The sequence below is a fragment of the Stegostoma tigrinum genome, chromosome 11, assembly GCF_030684315.1.
Source record: "Stegostoma tigrinum isolate sSteTig4 chromosome 11, sSteTig4.hap1, whole genome shotgun sequence".
In the NCBI taxonomy this organism is placed as follows: domain Eukaryota; kingdom Metazoa; phylum Chordata; class Chondrichthyes; order Orectolobiformes; family Stegostomatidae; genus Stegostoma; species Stegostoma tigrinum.
This window is the reverse complement of record NC_081364.1, coordinates 37,359,148-37,379,821: the sequence shown is the minus strand read 5'-3', so window position 1 is coordinate 37,379,821 and position 20,674 is coordinate 37,359,148. Positions and strand designations below refer to the sequence as shown.

The following is a 20,674-nucleotide window of genomic DNA, read 5'->3' as shown; positions in this document are numbered from 1 at the left end:
GAAAAAAAAATCACATCACAATACTTCAATTCAATTTTCAGCAGTTTTCAGCACTGAAGTTCCAAAAAACAAAACTTCTCTGAAAACCTCCCTGAAGAGTGACAATGTAATTACAATGGCCCAAAAGAGGTGGAAATATCTGAATATGTTCCCAAGGTGGCAACATTCTGCTCAACACCACTTTGCCAAACTAAATATGGCTTAAAATAACATAAATCTTCTTCCTTGTCCAACATAATATATCATGGGTCAGTTAAAAAGGACATTGGCAGAGTATAATTTTTTTCTCTAACATATAGACACATTAATTCCGTATATCTTCCAATCAGCATGGACTACCTGTGTCTTAGAGGGGGTCAAGCTGCTCATGTGTTGTTGAAGTTGCACATGTTCAGAAAATCGGAAGGATTCCACCATACTCTCTGCTTAAGCTTTATAGATAGTGCAAAGACTTTGGGGAAATCAGGAGGTAAGCTCCTCACTGCAAAATTCACAACTTCTGCCTACTTTGTGCCATATTATTTGGACAGTTGGTCCAGTTAAGCTTTTGGTCAATGGTGGAGAAATTCAGCAATGGCAATGATGCTGAACCAGAAATGAAAAGCTATTTTCTCCCTTGTTGATGTGGCGTTTGTGTGGCATGGTTGTTACTTGCAACTTAGTAAAACACACGAATCTTGCCTGGGTCATTCTGCACGTAGCATGGGCTGCTTCTGTATCTGAGGAGTTGCAAATGGAACTGAACACTAGCAACCATCAGTGACCATCTATACTTTTGATCTTATGACATAAGATGAGGTAGCCGAAGATGGTTGGGCCACAGACACTACCCTGAGCTATTTCTGCAATAATGCTCTGGCACAGAAATGATTAACATTAAATGACCATAACCACCTCCCTTCGGTCCTGGTATGAATGGAGCCAGTGGAGACTTTTGCACCCAATTCCTCCTGACTTGAAATTTGCAAGAATTTTTTGACGGCACATTTGGTGAAATGCTTCCTTAGTCCCAAGGGCATTTACACTTGCCTCACTTCTGGACCAGCTCTTTGGTTCACTTTTAATCAAGGTTGCAATGAAATCTGACATTGAGAAATCATGGCAAAACACAACATCGATGAGCAAGTTATTTCTGTCTAATTGTCGCTTCCGAATGCTATTAATGGCACCTTTCACCACTTTGCTGTCGGACAGTAGCCTGATTTTATGTAAATTGACTGGATAGGAATTTGTTCTTTTTGGGGACATAACAAACTTTGCAAATTTGATCTTTGCCGTAACAAGGATTGTTTTGTTATTGTTCATGTACTGGAGCAGCTTGCCTGGATAAATGGCCAATTCTGGAGCATCAGTCTTCCGTTCCAATTTCAGGATGCTTTCCGGGTCTTTTACTTAATTATTAAGGATACAGTGCCAGGACACATAGAAAATCATAATACAATCAAGCAAAAACAACATGCTTATTTTGAATAGGAAATTGAGTTTGACAAATTTCTTAGAGCTCTCAGAGAATGTAACAAACAGAATGGATAAAAGGGAGCCAGTTGATATACAGTTCTTGGCTTTGCAAATTGCATCTGATTAGAAGCCTCATTAAAAAGTTGGTACGTAAGCTAAAGAGCTCATGGTATTGGGTCCGACATCCCAAAATGGATTGGGATTTGGCTAATGAACAGGAAAGAGAGTTGGGCTGAGGATGTAATAATTAGATTAATAATCTGTAACTACTGCAGTATCACAGGAATCAATGTTGGGGCTTCAACTTTCATCAATCCTATAAATGGAGCTCCCCATGTCAGAAAGCAGTGGAATTTGGGTCACTGAATATATTCAAAGCTGAGTTCAATAGGTTATTATTTATGAAACTGCCAACAGCTATGAATGTCAGGCAGGAGACAGGAGTGAATGACATCAGATCAGCCATGATCTTATTGAATGATGGAAGAGAATGGGGTCAAGTGACCTCGCCCTTCTCCTACTTCTTATGTTCCTGTGGGCTTTGTTATGTCCAGTGCCTTCACACAATTCACTATGTCAAGTAATGTGATTCAATTTTTCTGAAGACTGGAATTGTGATGCCAAGGATCACAGGAGGAGGTCCACTTTATATTTCTGGCTGAATTTAGCTGCAAATGCTTCAACCCTGTATTTTGTATTGATTGGCTAGGTATCCTCATCATTACGGATATAGATGTTTATCAAGTTTCTTCATCAGATGACTTCCTTTTGTCCACCATCATTCACAATTGAATGTGCCAGGGTTTGGGTACTTGATTTGGTTTGTTTATTTAAGGGGTCAGTCTGGTTTTGTCCAGAGCCTTTATTTTATTTCCCCCTACCAAGCACGCAATCTTGTGTTGCTGCATTCACCAGAGTTCCACCTTCCTGTTTCTTTTTGGTACACCAGGTGCTGACATCCTTTTCCGTACTTATCATTGAATCGGAGTTAGTCTTCTGGTCTGGTGGTAATGACAGATTGAGGGATAGAGCAGTTAAGTTTAATTCTGCTGTTGCTGATGGCTCAAGGATGTTTAAAGTGTCAGATTGGCCTGAGTTTATCATGGTGATTGTACACTCCATCATGATGTGGGTATCATCAATCCAAGGAGAGGGCTTCAACCCTTTAAGAACTGGAAGGTGGTCATTTCTACTAATATTTCAATGAACAGGTAGGACAAAAATGATTTCGTTGACATCAAGGCAGCATGTGTCTGAGAGTGGCATCAAGAACCTGAGGCAAAAACTGAAACTAATATTAGGGAAGAAATCTCTATTGTTTGGAGCTGTACCCACACAACGGAAGATGCTTCTGGCTTTTGGAGGCCAATCAGAATTCCTCTTGTAGTATCTGGGCTAGGCATCATCAGCTGCTTCATCAATGACCTTTGTTCCATCCTGAGATCAGTGGTGAGGAAGTGGGCTGGTGATTGTGCAATGTTCTATACTATTCACAAATCCTCAGATGATGAAGGAATACTCAGCTGGGGCTGTTACGTAGAAGATGAAATTTGCTCAACTCAAATTAGGCTGGTCTTCACTTGTAGAGTGAGTGTTATTCAAACAATGCTCCAGAGATTTGATGGCATTCATGCAAAATAGCACCCTTGATTAACATTCTATCCAAGAAGGTAAATGTTCACTCCTTGACAAATGAAGCAGTGCAATAAATCACCAAAGCAATTTTGACAGCACAAACTAAACACATCATATCTTCTTTGATCTGGAAGAACAAAAGCAGCAGAAGCAGGGGAACAATACCACTGGAAAATTTATCTCGAAGCCATCTACCATACTGACTTGCTACGATATTGCTATTCCTGCTTTGTCATTGGATCAAAATCCTTCAACTTCCTTCAAAATAGCACCGTTGGAGCGTCCACCAGATGGATTGCTGCAGTTCAAGAAAGCAACTCTCATCACCATTATCTTCTCAAAGGCAATTAGGGATGAACAACAGATGCCAGCTTTGCCAGTGGCTCCCCATAATCCACAAAATAATACAGTGATGTGTCTGCAGCAAGTCATAAAAGGTAAAATTGCCATTATCTTACCAGACCACAGGGCTGCTCTCTGATTAGAGAGAGATGGCTTATGGTCATTTGACCTGAGAATCACAATGCCTGGTGATAGGACAGGTTGAGAAGGAAAGTATTTCATGGTAACTTCAACCATTGTAAGAATTGACGCCATGCTATTGATGTCATTCTTTGATTTGATTTATTATTGTCAGATGTACTGAGATACAGTGAAAAGTATTGTTTTGCCTGCTAACCAGACAAATTAAATAAGTACATCAGGGTACTTAGACAGAATGTTTTAAATTATAATGTTATAGCTCCAGAGAAGGTAGAGAGAAAGATCAACTCTAATAAATGAGAGGTCTGTTCATAACAGCTGGAAAGAAACTGTTCTTGAATCTGTTGTTATGCATTTTCTAATATTTCTATCTTCTGCTATATCACAAACCAGCTGTCCAACCAATTGTGCTAACTGACACCTCCATTGTTGAGGAGAACATCAATAGCTTTTTTTCCCCTATTGTTGGTTCCTTCAATACTTGGTCAGTCTAGCAGATAAATCTTTTGGGACCCGGTCAGCTCAGTCAATGCTAGTTCTACTGAGTTAGCTGTGATGATTGATTCTGGTGTCCTCAGTCCAGAGTACATTCTTGTCTGTGACTACCTCCATTGTTTCTTCCAAGTTATGTTCAATGTGGAGGGAAGGTGGCAATTTGTAATCAGCATGAGACTTTCTTTCCCGTGCCTGCCAGAATCTGATATTGAAGAGAACATAATCAAAGATGGAGATGCTGATGCCTGGAACATTAGCGGTAGCTAGCATTTGGTTAATATGAGTATGTCAGTCACATGCTTGATTAATCCATGGGACAAAATTTGGCATAAGACTTTAGGTGTCACTGAGGAGGAGAATGCATGGTGAACTGGGTAACATATCATTTCCAGTGCTAAGCAAATGCCGTGTTGTCCACCTGGTTTTGCTCATTCATTTTCCCAGTTTAACATAACTGGGCAGCTTGCTCAACCATATTAGGAGGAAGTTGACCATACTTGTGTGTCTGGAGTCAAGAATAGGCCAGACCAGACAAGGAGAGCAAATTTCCCCAAAGAACATCAGTGAATCAGGTCGGCTTTTAATCATTGTCGCGATCACTATTAAAGAGATTGGCAATCTGAATCCAGAGTTATTAATGAATTGAACTTAAATTCTCTCAGCTGTCATGGGAGGACGGAATTCATGCTTCACAAACATTAGTGTCAGCATCTACATTAGAAGTCCTGCAAAATTTGTATTTTGTAAACAATGTATCTCTCTATTTTATGTATTCATGTGCTTATGACAGACTTAATTAATAAAGGTTAACCACTGCTCTTGATGTATAAATTTGTATGAGGGGAATAAAATTTTTCTTTGACTTGTGTCAACTCAGTATTACAGAATCAATAATAGAAACATTACTTCAGCATGCTTCCACTACACGATGGAGAATGATGTACTTACAAAATTACTCTCAAAGATTTAAAGGCAGCAATGTACTTGAACAAATAGGAATTTCTGTAAAGGATACCATATTCCCCCAAAGGAAATGTTTCAGAGCAAATAGTACAAGTCTATTTTGGTTATCACTCATTTTCTCCCCTCACATATATGTGTTCCTGCAAGAAAATTTAATCTTGCACAACATAATGATATATCATCTGCCTTCAACAGAACAATGTGCGCTGACTTTTGTATGATTCAGAAATAAAAGCTGCATTACAATAATTAATGTTAGAATTTGAGATATTGCTTTTTGCTGTCTAGTAGAATGTGCCCAATCATTTATTAACATTGTGAAGTTAAATCAAGAAATTGATTTGAAGTATATTTACAATATGTATATGGTTACTAATGGAACAATGGAACCTTTTTACCAACATAGAATGTCTTCTGAAATAATAATGGGAGTGACATTTGTTTTGCAAACAGAAATAGTGGATAGCACAATAATAAGTGGAAGTTTTATGGATACATTAAAAATATATTCAGTCACATCCTCAATCAGATCAAATACTTATGTATTACACTCAAGGATTTAACTACATTTTTATAATACAGCTCCTGTTGTTCAATTTTAAAAATGGCCTTATAATTAATAGTTTAGAACAATTAGATCGAACAGCATATTTAGGTACATTAACAATTACCTTTCTGATGAACATGGCTCAAATCTATCAATTCTACAAATTGTTCACTCTAAAATGACAACTCCCGAAAGATGAACACAAGATGAGAGTTACTGCAGCTGCCAATAAAAAAGGAAATTGTTCACATCACTATTGCATTAAACTGGCCTTGAATTCCTGAATTTTGTTTATCATTTGCTTTTTTTTGTTGCAGATTTATTCAGGTTAGTTTTGAACAGGTTCAGCCTGCTGATGCAAACTGGGTTTGTATGGCTGTTTGTGAAAGGAAAATCCTATATCTATGACTGTAAGAGTAGCTTATCTGTTGTTTCAGCACATGGCTGATGCTTTGTAATCTTTAGCTGTGCTTTGGCTTTGTCTATGATGCCTGGAGTGAATTTCTGTTATAAGTGCAACTCACCTTTGTTGATGCTATTTTAATTCGGATTCAACAACGAAACTCTTAATCAACTCGACTTCTAGAAAATTTAACACTCGTGACAAACATGAATGATAGAATATCAACAGTGGCCATTCAGCCCAACAAGCCAGCACTGATCAACCAAGTCAATATTTTCTGGCCTTGCCATTCATGACACACTATCTTCACATTTTCTAGACTTGTTCCTGACCCTAAACTCTAACTGACAGGACACATTCAGAATCTCCATGCCATATTCTAACTGGAGATTGGATTCAATCTCATTATACCCTGCATTTCCTAACTTCTGTAAGCAATGCATCACCTTGACTTCAGTCCTTTTGCTGTTAAAACCCTTATCTATGCCGTTGTCACTTCTAGGCCAGAGTAATTCAATGCTCTCCTGTGTAGTCTCCCAACCAGTACCTGCTACAAATATTTTCATTGCCCTATCCAGCACTAAGAACTACTCACCCTTCAGTGTTTATTGACTCTTTTACTTTCCAATCCAGCACTAAAAATTTACAATTCTCATTCCTGGCTCTATCCTATTTTATCAACTCTTGCAAACTTTCTGTTTCCATGTTGCATTGCCCCAGCTCCTTCCCACTGTTGATGGCTCTACATGCCAGGTCCCACATCATAGGAAAATAACCTGAGCCTTTTCACCACCCTCAAAGTTTCTCTAAAAATCTGTCTCTTGGAGCAATTTTTTTTTCATTCACTCAGTAGAGATCCACAATTTTTTTGTGTATCTTGCATTCCTTGAAATTCTTTGGTCCATTTTATTTACATAACAAGCCACGTGCAAATTAATGATAATGGGAACTGCAGATGCTGGAGAATCCAAGATAACAAAGTGTGGAGCTGAATGAACACAGCAGATCAAGCAGCATCTCAGGAGCACAAAAGCTGATGTTTCGGGCTGAGACCCTTCATCAGAAAAGGGGGATGGGGAGAGGTTTCTGAAATAAATAGGGAGAGATGGGGAGGCGAACTGAAGATGGATAGAGGAGAAGATAGGTGGAGAGGAGAGTATGGGCGGGGAGGTAGGGAGGAGATAGGTCAGTCTGTGGAGGGCGGACAGGTTAAGGGGTGGGATAGGAAATGGAGGTGCAGCTTGAGGTGGGAGCAGGGGATAGGTGAGAGGAAGAACAGGTTAGGCAGGCTGGGACGAGCTGGGCTGGTTTTGGGATGCAGTGGTGGTGGGTAGATTTTGAAGCTGGTGAAATCCACATTGATACTGATTATATTAAAAATTAGGCTACAGGGTTCCCAAGTGGAATATGAGTTGCTGTTCCTGCAACCTACGGGTGCCATCATAATGGCACTGCAGGAGGCCCAGGATGGACATGACGTCTAAGGAATGGGAGGGGGAGTTGAAATGGTTCGCGACTGGGAGATGCAGTTGTTTACTGCAGACTGAGCGCAGGTGTTCTGCAAAGCGGTCCCCAAGCCTCCGCTTGGTTCCCCCAATGTACAGGAAGCCACACTAGGTACAACGGATGCAGTATACCACATTTGCGGATGTGCAGGTGAACATCTGCTTGATGCGGAAAGTCAAGTGTTTCTCAACTCCTGTTGCCCTTTTGTTTTAAGGGGTTAAAAGTAACTGGCTGGGAGATTGAACAAATAAATAAATCCAGTTGCTACTTTTATCGGTTAATAACATGTGCACAGTTTGGAACAGGAACCAAATAGAAAGCACTTTGGAACTACACCACAAAAAGTGCTGAACAGTTTTTTTTTCCCCTATTTTGTGGATTAGACATCCTTTAGCGAGGTTACCAATTATGTGTCAATGCACGCTGAGTTGTGAATGGTTTCTCTTATGCTTTTTACTACAGTTGTGGAGTAACATCCCTCACGAAGTTTATTTGAGTTTTGATGTCAGAACTAAATTCAAAGTTTCCAACCTAGTGTAACATGCACTGCCCAGATCTTGTCCCAACTTCATTGTAAGAAACACAATGTGGTGGATTTGTGTCAATATACACGATATATACAATATATGAAAATTACTGTTTCACTTCATAAAATGTATCGCCGATCACAATTTTTCACAAAGTTCAAATACGTCCAATCAAATTTCCAAATGATCAGCAAAACAATTGGATGATCATTCACAACTTCAAAGCTTTATCTCACAATTTAACCGTTCATTGACATTATAAAGAAATGTTGATGGAAATGAATATAACAAAAGAGATTCAATTGACATTACTGAAGTTGTGTGTCTGGATTACGATGTTGTTAGAAAATGGGGAGAGATTTGGGCTCATTAGGTTACGGTTCAATATTCCTGTAAAATGCTTCTGCATAACGAAAAATGAAAAATTAAGCATGAACCAGTGCAGTTGACAGTGTAGTAAAAAAATTGAATTGTTTTACTTTGCATTAAAATATTCATAAATGCATTTAAAGATTTTAGTTGCAGTTTTATTATTCCAGCTGAAAATTGACAGAGAAAAATGAAAATTAATCTGAGATGAGAATTTTTATTTTTAAATAAAAGCATTTACTTCCGCACACAAGAAGCAAAATTTCATGGTCATGTAAAGTGATTCCGAAGAAAAATTGTCATGAAGTATATTTCTGTGAGCTATGCAATTTCTTAGCAAGTTAAATATATCTTTAATATGCAAAAAACTATTCAGAAGTTGCCCACCAATGCCTGCATGCTGGAAGAAGAAAGTTCAAATCATGGCTTGTGCATCTATCTTTGAAGCTTTGAGAATCTTTTCAACAACAAGGCCTACATACACACCTAAAGAAAAATGTTAATCTCCAGACTTTGATGAACGCCAGTACAAAATGTCAACATTGAATGACTCAAGCTAAGTTGTGATTTGTTTCATGAAATAATTTTACCAGGTTGGATTGAACCACAGCTACATTTGAAAAACCTAATACTTTATTCTTCTGGTAGCCAAGCCAAAGTGTTCACTAATTTCAGTCTGAGTCACTTTCGCAACAATATCAATGTACGGATCCCATTTCTGAATCAGATGTAATGCTTTTGCTTTTTTGTCATCGTTTCTCTCCACAACCAGTTATCTTCCTTTCCATCCAGGTGACATGGTGGCGATTGTGTGAATGAGTGAAGGTAAGGGCAGGGAATAAATTTCAACACTCCATTCCCCAATTTCCAATGTAGGGTCACTCATTTGGGTGCAGGCACTGTATGGGTGGCAGGGTGTGCTTGCAGGTACTTTGGTGAAGATTTAGGGCCTGTTTGGGATTGGGTTGATGCTGGGAGGGATGTTGGGAGTAGCTGAAGCAGGTCCAGTTGAGTCAGGATGGCAGGCAGGGGAACAGACAGCCAGGTTGGAAGTGTTGAGTTTAATGAGGCCATAACTAGTGTGTAGAGCAGATAGACGTCTGGGTGCTGAGCAGTAAAATGGATTTTGGATTAGCTGGCGAGTAGGGGAGTTGGGGAGTGGGGCAGTGTGGGTTGGGGAGTTGGTGGTTTCAGGTCTGTGATGCTTGGCTCTGGGTCTGAATTAGTGTTTGGCTCTGAGATGTGGGGGTGAGGATGAGGGTGGAGCCCGGATGTGGTGATAGAAGGGGTCAGTGGTAACGGAGTCACAAGTTGGGGGCTAGTCATAGCTTGAAGATTCAGAGCAGCACTGTCAGATCTGGAAGGTCCAGAGGGAGTTGGGGTCAGATCAGGAGGTGGGGTGGGGTTGATGTATTTTGGACATGGGGAGGAGGCTATTGAGTCTGAGGTGGTGGGGCAGGGGAGAGAAGAGAGGGGTTGGCTATTTGTGGGGCAGTCTAGTCAGTGGGGAAGGTCAAGTCCGAAGTGAGTATGATGAAGGTGGGGGTAGTGGTGGTCAAAGGTTAGTTTTCTCATTAGCCAGGAGTTCAAATAGGTTTTAATTCTTCCAACTTCTCCTGCCTAACTATTAAAATCAGTCAAATGGAACATGTGGAATACTCAAGACAGTAGCTCAAACTTAATGTTGGACATTGTCCCAGGGCTTCCAAATGCCTAATAATTGCCCATCAGAGGTTTTAGCTTCCTAAACAATTCTTGGGGGGGTTCAGCTGCACTGGGGCATCTGCACACTTTCAACATGCAACTCCTGTTTACAATGTGCAATGGCAATCTCTCTATCAGAGGTCTGGGCCCTTTGTTTTGTCTTTCAAATTGGTAACCTAATATTATTGTTGATACAGTGTGGAGCTGAAAGAACACAACAGGTCAGGCAGCATCAGAGGAGCAGGAAAGTCAATGTTTCGCGTCGGGACCCTAAGCACAACCTGAAAAAATCCGCTCTAAGGTACTGCACAACCAGATCTGCCTTCATTCTTCCATTTCAGTCATTTATTTCTAAATTTTCAGTTGTCTTGTCCTTATGACTGACCACCAAATTAATCCTTTGAAGCAGTTCCCCTGTATCAGTTTGTGATCACAACTGCTAGGATGTCATCATATCATAAGCACAGCGCTATTTGGAATAAATCTGAATATTCTAATTGATAGAAATGCCTGAGAACCACTGAAATCTATACTATCATTTAATTTTCTAACCATTACACCGAATTTTGAAACTTCTCTGATCAATTTCAGAAATCCTTTTGAAACAGTCATATACCATCAACTACCTCATGATGAATGCTTCCAGGCTCCCTGAAAATCAACTGTCTTGTTCTTTTTCTTCTAAACGAGTTTTAACACTCAAATATGTATAACCTCTCAGGCTACAGTTTCATGAGCTTTTAAACTAAACTACTGTGAAAAGAAAATGCAAATATATGTTTTCAATTCATTTATCATGCTTTGCAATCTACCAAATACATTCAATTTTCCACGAGCTCTACTTAAAACAGACCATTTGTTGCAAACTGTTAACGATGTTTCAGAAGACAATGATTGTGAAAATCATTTAATCTAGCTGAAGCTGTTGAAGTTATTATGGTTTTCGATTGCCAGATGACTATTTCCTCTCTGCGTGCCACTCCATCTTTCTCTTCAAAATTAAAATTTTACCTAAACCAGACAGCATGACTGCATGTGTCTAATAATGTGATATGAATATTTTATTAAGAAACTGTCTGAAGTGCTTCTCCCTCAACAACAGGCAAAGATCAAAATTTACAAGCCTTGTGAATTGCTTTTAAAGGATTGGTTAAAATGCTGACTGGGATTAATCATCTACTGGAAATTGTTTGAAGCATGCAACTATCAGTAGTTTATGAAAAGAAGTTTCAGAACGTGATCAATTTTAAATGCTTTCATTAACAGTGGAGTGGAAATTTGTTAAGTCTGTTTTATGTGATCAGGATTTGTAGAAACAAAATGACAGTTCCACTAAATAGTGGTCATGTTTTTGCAATTTCACAGCACTATTACAGTTAGTGTTTTAATTGCATTTAGCAGCTGCAACCATATTTACGAACAAATTTAAGGAGCGAATCTGGTATTTCCTTCCTAAAGAAATGGGCTGCTTTTCCACTTGATATTTTACAAAAGTTTTTGATGTGTTATAAAACTTTTGATATGGTTTAAATGATTTTGGCCTCCTTCTCATCTTTCCTCAAAGGTGTGGTAGATGGGCTGTCAGTTGAAATAAAAGGCAACAAAATAAGTGTAAGCAATTCAAGTTTTCAGGGACTACATGGCAGAGATACTCAGAATCTCAATCTCTCTTATTGTTCTGAAGTGTCTTGGGATTGTTTACTCTTCCATTAAAGGTGCTGTATCAGTTTGTTTTTCCATTAGAGAATGGAATTCCTGTTGAACACACTCCAACCGACTAGCCCTCAGACATGCATATATTAATCACCTTTACCATTTCCCCAATTGCTGATTTTGTATTTTTTTTACATAAGTCCATAGCTGTTGGAAACATCTTTTTGAAAGTTAACATTATACTATACGTGAAAATATTAAGGGCACTAATTTTCCATACAGTTACTCAGCAGTGCAAGCACCCCTTCAAAATGGTGGTAGTGGTAGTGAATTTTGTACATGTTGAAATAATGAAAATGATCAAATGTAACTGCCTGGGAATGACTTGTTGCGTAATGTCTTACAGCTTGTATACATTGTACCTGATATCAATGTGCTATCAAAGGTAAAGCCCATCATTGCATTTGCAGGATACCACGAGGGAGAACAAATCTGAGTTAACAGCAGTGGCCTTTATGAATAAATGACTCCCAGATACTGCATCATCTCACATCATGACCCACTTGTGCTTTTTCAAGTGCACGCCGAGGTGTTTCTGCTGGAGGTGGGAATCAGGAAGCAAGTTCAATTCCAGGCTGTGAACCAGCCCAGTTCGTCCCCTCCCCCAACTGCACCACAAAACCAGCCCAGCTCTTCCCCTCCACCCACTGCATCCCAAAACCAGTCCAACCTGTCTCTGCCTCCCTAACCTGTTCTTTCTCTCACCCATCCCTTCCTCCCACCCCAAGCTGCACCTCCATCTCCTACCTACTAACCTCATCCCACCTCCTTGACCTGTCCGTCTTCCCTGGACTGACCTATCCCCTCCCTACCTCCCCACCTAGACTCTCTCCACCTATCTTCTTTTCTCTCCATCTTCGGTCCGCCTCCCCCTCTCTCCCTATTTATTCCAGAACCCGCACCCCATCCCCCTCTCTGATGAAGGGTCTAGGCCCGAAACGTCAGCTTTTGTGCTCCTGAGATGCTGCTGGGCCTGCTGTGTTCATCCAGCCTCACATTTTATTACCCAACTGCCCAGTCGTTTCTATCTGGAACACCCCACCAATGCCATGCATCATAATTTTCATGGAGTTAGGGTGTAAATAACCCTAGAAATATGTCAGTTGCTAATGAGTGTTCAAAGTGCAGGAATGGAAAACATTAGAGTGGTACATTTTCTGTTCTGAATCAGCAATCTTTGTCATGGCTTCCATCCGTGTGGGATCTTAAACTTAAAGAGAGGCTCTATATTGTCAACAGGACAAATGGACAGCTAGGACCTAGAATAGGGTGGCCAAAGGCTGGTTATTGAAAAATAATTGTTGCTCATTAATTTGTCTGAAGATTCACTTTTCTCTATCGAGAGACAATGTGGGAAAATAAATAGCAACGTCTTTAAAAATATTCAGATTATAGAGGAGGTGATGCTGGTCATCTTAAAATGCATTAAGCTGTATAAATCCCTGGGATCTGATCAGGTATACACTAAAACTCTGTGGAAAGCTAGGGAAGTGTTTGCTGGGCTCCTTACTGAGATATTTGTATCATCAACAGCCACAGCCAAAGTGCTGGAAGACGAGGGGTTGGCTGGCCTAGTGCCACTATCTGCTGGTGAGGAAAAGCCATGGAACTATTGACCACTTAGTCTGACATCAATGATGGGTAAGTTGATGGAGGGAATCCTTAGGGAGAGGATTTACATGTATTTGGAAATGCAAGGAGTGATTAGGGATAATCAACATGGCTATTGCATGGGAAACTATGTCTCACTAACTTGAAATTTTTTAAGAAGTAACACAAAGGGCGGAGTGGTGGATGTCATCGATATGTACTTCAATAAGGTATTTGGCAGGGTTCCACATTATGGACTGGTTAGCAATGTTAAATCACATGGAAATCAGGGAGAACTAGCAATTTGGATCTAGAACTGACTCAAAGGTAGAAGACAGACAGTGGTGGTGAAGGCTTGCTCTTCAGACTGGAGGCCTGTGACCAGCCGTGTGTCACAAGGATTAGTGCAGGGGTCGATTGATTTACTTCATTTCTACAAATGATTTGGATGTGAACATAGGAGGGGTGGTTAGTAAGTGTGCAGATGATGCCAAAATTGGATGTGTAACAGTCAGCAAAGAAGGTTACCTCAGAGTACAATAGGACCTTGATCAGAATGGCGAATGGGCTGATGAGTTGCAGATGAAGTTTAACCTAGATAAATGTGAGGTGCTGCATTTTGGAAAGGCAAATCAGGGCAGGACTTATTCACTTAAATGGTCAGGTCTTGGGGAGTGTTGCTGAACAAAAACACCTTGGAGTGCAGATTCATTGTTCCTTGAAGGTGGAGTTGGAGGTAGATACAATAGTGAAGAAGGTGCTTGCCTTAATTGGTCATTGCATTGAGTAAAGTAATTGGGAGGTAGTAAGGGAATGGAACACTTTGCCTGCAACGGTAGTAGATTCACCAACTTTAGGTACATTTAAGTCATCATTGGACAAGCTTATGGACGTATATGGAATAGTGTAGGTTAGATGGGCTTAAGATCGGTATGACAGGTCGGCACAACATCGAGGGCCAAAGTGCCTGTACTGTGCTGTAATGTTCTATGTTCTATGTAAAGTTGTAGTTGATCATCTTCAGGGAGATTTTTACAGCCATAAATGTCAGAAACCAAGAATGCCATCAGGTATACAGGCTGACAGGTTCGTTTTTGCCATCCTCCCTTCATTCAGACCTGATTCAGCATGGGAATGGCCAGCTCTTGGCAAGTGAAATTTTTCCAAAGACAATGACTGAAACAGAGCAGGCAAAGGAAACAATTCCAGGTGCTATTTTTCAGATTGAATCGAATCATGGAAAACATCGCAGAGCAATAAGAAGTTACTTTTGACAGTTGCACCAATAACAAAGTACATATTTCATGAGCTGCTGTTGCTTGGGTTAGAAACAGCCAACCACACTGCTTAACTCTGCAAAACATAAAATGAAATGTTGCTGATAAATCGGCGCGTGAAGCTATTTAATAAAGGACATAGTTTGGCATTTAAGTTACAAGGTGCTGAATTCAAGCTCTACCTCAAGGCTGGAAATTTAATCTTGGCTCATAAATCATACTTACATTCAAGCTCTTTTATGTTGGAATTAACTTCCTTTGGATAAGCCATTCCATCAACTCAGATGATTTTGGTGGCAGTAATGATCCCTTGCACTATTAGAAAAAACATCAGGGATTTCTGCTTTGATTGATTGATTGATTGATTGATTGATTTATTGTCATGTGTACCGAAATACAGTGAAAAGCTATGTTTATGAGCAGCGCACGCAACAAAAGATGTACAAATTAAAAAAGACTTAGAGGAATACAGGTTACATTACACAGGGCATGCACTAAGTGAGATCAACTTTAGCAAGATCAATCATTACTTGTGGCTCGAAAGTGTTTGTTCGTCAACTAACTGCTCTCCTCCCATTGCTCTTCTTCTAATATTTATCTGATAATCTTACATGGTGGTATTGAGTTTGCTTCTATCATCCTTTCATTTAGTGCATCCCAGACATAACAGATCACTGGTTGATTTCAATCACAAAATGTAATCACATCACCTCTGATTCGTTTATCAGCTAGATTATGTCTTTGTCCTCTGGTTTTTCATCTGTCTGTCATTCAAATTTGTCCATCTATATTCATTACCCTAAAACTGTTCTCAGTTACAAATACCTCTTTCAAAGCTTGTCTCAATTTATTCAGCTTAAAGGAAAACAACCTCAGATAGTCATTTCCAGAAAAAGGTCCTGACCCAAAATGTCAGCTTTTCCACTCTTCTGATGCTGCCTGGCCTGCTGTGTTCTACCACCTCAACACTGTGTTATCTCTGACTCCATCATTGGCAGTTATCCCAAATTGTCATGCAGGCCAAAATGAGTACCATTTCAAAATAACTCCAAGTTTCCAAGGTCTGTGCATTTATGCACTTTGGAAGGGAGCTGGATGTTATTTGAATGGAGAAAGACTGCAGAAAGCTGAAGCACAGGGAGATTAATGCTTCATGCATAAATCACAAAAGCTAACATCCAAGTTCGGTAATAGTAGGTATCAGGAAATGCAAACGGGTCCTTTATTACAAGGGGAATAGAGTGTAATAATGGGAAGGTCTTGCTAAAACTAAACAAGGCACGAGTTAGATCACACCCACAATACTGTGAACGGTCTTGGTCCCCTTACTGAAAGAAAGACTGGCATCAGAGGTGGTCCCGAAGTATGGTGGGACTCTCTTCTGAGGAGAGGTGGTGTAGGTTTGGCATATAGTCATGGTAGTTTATAAGAATGAGAGGCAACCTGATTGAAGCATACAAGATTCTTGGTCAAATTTACTCACCAGATGTGGCGCGGCTTTTTCCCTTTGTGGGACAGAATAGAGCCATAGAGGCATAATCTAGGTCAGAGGCAAGGAGGGTAGTGAACCTGTGAAGTTCTTCACTGCAGCAAGTTTTGAGGTTGAGTTTTTAAGCACATTCAAGGCTGAGATGCACAGATTTCTAATTATTAGGGGAGTCAAGGATTTAAGAGGGCGGGGAGAAGGCATGAAAGTCGAGTTGAGGATTATCAGATCAGCCATGATCTCATTGAATTGTACAGTACACTTGATGTGATGAATGACCTTTTTCTACTTCTTTGGCTTATGGTAGGGAAGGGGCGATTTTGGACTCAAACAGCATTCAACAAACCCATACTAGAACACTGGACTTGTATGAACTATATAACTTGTATTTAAATACACCTCCTTTAAAGGTATTAGCACAGAGAACTGGATCAGAAGTAGGTTTCAAGGAGTGGCTTCACGGAGAAAAGAAAGGCAAAGAGATATGTTTAGGGGAAGATGGTGGTTCCAAGAGTTTAGGGTCTTGGCCACTACTAATGAAGAAGTGATTAGAATTAGAAACTTTCTCCAAGGATATCAGTGATAGAGAGGGAAGATGTCATTTAGGAGTCCAAAACAAATAACGAGCATTTTAAAAATTGTCATTTCTTAACCAGCAGCAATGTAAGTTAATGAGCACAGGGGTGATGGATGAAGGGAATTTGGCATGACTAAGGAAATGGTCAGCAGGATCTTGGAGGATCTAAAGCTGGCAGATTATTAAACATTGGACCCATGGCATACTTCAGTTCTCAAATCCAGAGATTACAAAGAAATCAATCAGTTTTAGCCAAGACCAGGGGGGGCAGGGGCTGATTTGCACAATGTTGTAGATTGGAATTTGTGATTTTAATCATGGCACCAATATGTGGTTGGAACTTCAGATATGACGGCAGAATTAAAAAGAGTCTGGTTTGAATTTTCTGAGGAGAAGGACAGGGTCAATTGTCAGAAAATAAATTTTGTAATGGGGTCTGATAATAATGGCTTTTGTCTTCTCAATATTAACTGCAGGGAATTTCTGTTCATCCAGTTATTGGAGGAAGAGAATGATGATCGAAGAAAGAATTTGAAATTCAGAATGAGGAGTGTTTAGTGAAGAGGCAGAGAAAGATAAGTAGTCAAAATACCTGAATGAGGGCTTTTGTTTTTTAAGGTATCTGGAAAGTGCAGGTTGCAGATAGACAGCTGGCTCACTACCAACATGAATGAAGCCTGCAAGTCTAAAACAGACACAAGGCTGCTGAAGAGCACACAGGCAATGGAATTAATCTGTTTATACTGACATTAACTTATACTTATACAGCAGCTTGAATGTAACGAATGGACCATCCTTTAATGAAATTTACATCATCATGGCATTATAAAACAAAACATGACAATGCCTCAAATAAGGACATGATAGATTAGATAGCCAAATCTTGCTTAAAAAGGTATATTTCACGACCAAAAGCAAGGCAGAGAAATAGTGCGATGGATTTTAGAGCTTTGGGTCCAGGAAGTGTTATGGATGACCATAATTTATCAAATAATGAATGGTTTCAACCAGAAGTACATTGGAGTAGTATCAGGAGCAGGTAACGGGTGATGAATCAGCTTCACACTTTTTAAGCACCACTAAGTCAGTCACAACAAATATTTTTAATTTCTTATTTTGTTCCATGTGGTTCTCAGACTTCAATTAAAGATATGGTGAACTGGATCGAAATGAAGAAGCCATTTATGAGGATTTATTGAGTGAAAGAAAAATGCTATTACCAACTAACCCTGAGGGAATAAAATAAAAACTCATCACCAAACACAGATATACAAACAGATAATAAATTTAAAGAAGAGTGTGTCTGGGACAGACAGGAAGATTAAAGGCTATGTGTTTTAAATGTCCTTAAGAGTCCTTGAGTTGTTCAATTTTTAACCTGAGGCCACAGTTGTTTCATTGTTGACTGCCATCCTCAGAGTGGTGAAGTTTGCTGTTATCTTTCAGCTCTCAAACAATAGTCGTTTACCCAACCTGCTTTTCGAATGTGAACTGGTTTCGTAAAAGCTGAAACAAATAGGGAGTCAGAAAGTTCCAGATCTTGTTGTCACAAATTTATTTCAACTTCTCTCTGCTTTATTTCTGAAAATTAGCTGCTAAAGTGTGGCTTGTTAGTACTTTTGAAAGTTTGGTTCCATTGTCTTTTGAAGCTCAACAGTGGCAGGCAATTTTCCATGTCCAATAGTGCATTTATCACACAAGTGTGCACATTTACTGATGTTTACTCATTTGCCTGGTTTTGAGGTATTGAGACAAGATGATAATTTCAGTGAAGACAGTTTTGTTTATTTCACTAACATAAAACAACGAACAACAGATGCTGGAGACCCGAAATAAAAACAGAAATTGCTGGAGACACTCAGCAGGTCCGGCAGCATCTGTTGGGGGGAGAAAAGCAGAGTTGACGCTTTGTGTTTCGTGACTCTTGTTTATTCCACATTGGGCCCCAATCTGTGCCCCAATCTATGGTAAGTCATATGAGATTTGTCCACAGTATGACTCAACAGACCTGCAAGGACTGTTATATGTCATGGTATCAAAGGTACAGAGTAACAATATGGCGACAAAATTACCTCAATGGCAGAAAACAGGGAGTAATCGTCAATTGATATGTTGCAGAATGTTTTGAGTGGAGGCTGCCAGAGGTCAGTTTTGGGACTCTTGCTTTTTCTCATATATATGAACAATCTGGATCTTGGTGTGCAGGGGACAATTTCAAAGTTTGCAGATGACACAACACTCAAGAAGCATAAGAACCAAAAGAACTGCGGATGCTGTAAATCAGGAACAAAAACAAAGTTGCTGGAAAAGTTCAGCAGGTCTGGCAGCATCTGTGGAGGAGAAAAAGGAGTTGACGTTTCGGGTCCGGTGACCCTTCGAAGAAGATGATAGCAGAGATGTGAATGCATTGGGGGCAGTGCTGAAGTGATTAGTTCCAGGAATAAGAAACATCACTAATGAGGATAGATTGAATAAGTTGTGTCTTTGCATCTTGATGAGGAGAGTTAACTGAACTTTCAAAACCATGAGCAGGCTGGATTGATTAAATATGGAGAAACTGTTTTGACAAGTAAAAGGAAGATGAACAAGAGATCATAGATTTAAACTGAAGTGCAAAAGAAGCAAAGGTGATGTGAGGGGGAAAAAGGACATTTTCTGAAGAAGGGTCTAAGCCCGAAACATCCTGCTCCTCTGATGCTGCTTGGGCTGCTGTGTTCATCCAGCCCTACACCTTGTTATTTCATTTTCACACAGTGATTAGTTAGGGCATTAAACACACTGCCCAGAATTGTGGCGCACACAGGTTCAAATGAAACATTCAAGAGGAAAACTGAATGATAGGTTTGATAAAAAATAGCATGCAAAAGCAGGAGATTATGCTCACTTGAAGAATTTGCTGAGGCAAATGGGCTGAATGGCCTCCTCCTGTGCCATAACAATTCTGTTACTCTATGGTGATTGTGACCTCACCTTGAGAGTTGTGTGTTATATACTGGCCCACCTGCTTGAACATTTGGTTATCTTGCTGCTGGTTGCTGTCACGCAATGCCACTGCACAAACACCATCAACACAGCATCCTTCTTTTCTCGCTGCGTGAATCATATTTTGTAATTTGGTCCGGTTAGCTTTGCAACATAGCACTATCAGCAGCAATGGCAGGTTGGTTTTCCTCTTGGGCCTCAGCCTGTGTGGAGTTTGCATGTTCTCCCTACGTCTGCATAGGTTTCTGCGGGATGTTCCGGTTTCCTCCCACAGTTCAAAGATGTTGAAGTTAGGTAGATTAGCCACGCTAAATTACTCATAGTGTTCAGGGAGGCATGGGTTAGGTGGATCAGCTGTGGGAAATGTAGGGCTGCAGGACAAGGGTCAGGGGATGGCTCTGGGAGGGATGCACTTCAGGGGGTCAGTGTGGACTTGCTGAACTGAATGGTGTGTTTCCACACTTGTAGGGATTTTATGGATTTTATGACTTTGTATAATCTTCGCTGCTCACACGTTTTCGAAACCTTTGCATTGATGCAAAAGTATTTGTGTTTAACTTTCTAAATGTCACTTTCCAGCCTGTGCAGGGTCATGGTAGTCATCTACCTGTTTGCTTGTTGTTAATCCCTTTCAAACCGCTTTATCTTTGATGTACAATTATTCTGTGCCTTGAAATGGTGAATCAATTGGTTTTTGGCAAGGTGAATCACATTTGTCTTCCAATTATCAGTTGTGCTCAGGGTGGTAATCTCTTCACTGTGATACAGCTATTGCAAAAAAAAAACAGCAATGCAATGTATAGATTTTGCTCTGTTCGTTGCCTCTTAATGATGATTGATTTGATAATATATACAATGCATTCTGCAAGACCAAGTGAACATGGTCAGTGAGGTGACAATATATGTGTCTCTCCCCACTGCTTACATGTCTTGAAATGGTTTACTGGTGAATTGTGGTC

The 20,674-nt window shown here is 40.0% G+C and overlaps 1 protein-coding gene across 6 annotated transcripts in view; it reads right to left on the bottom strand.

Moving 5' to 3' along the window:
* Positions 1-20,674, bottom strand: part of LOC125460282 (contactin-4-like) — a 2,333,145-nt gene that overhangs the window by 1,645,102 nt on the left and 667,369 nt on the right. The window contains exon 1 of one of the 6 annotated variants that reach the window (XM_048547574.2): positions 14,896-14,955. The exons of the other annotated variants lie outside the window; for them this stretch is intronic. The gene's annotated coding sequence lies outside the window, so the exon portion shown is untranslated. Of the gene's footprint in view, positions 1-14,895; positions 14,956-20,674 lie in introns of those variants that run through there. 6 annotated transcript variants of the gene reach the window in all.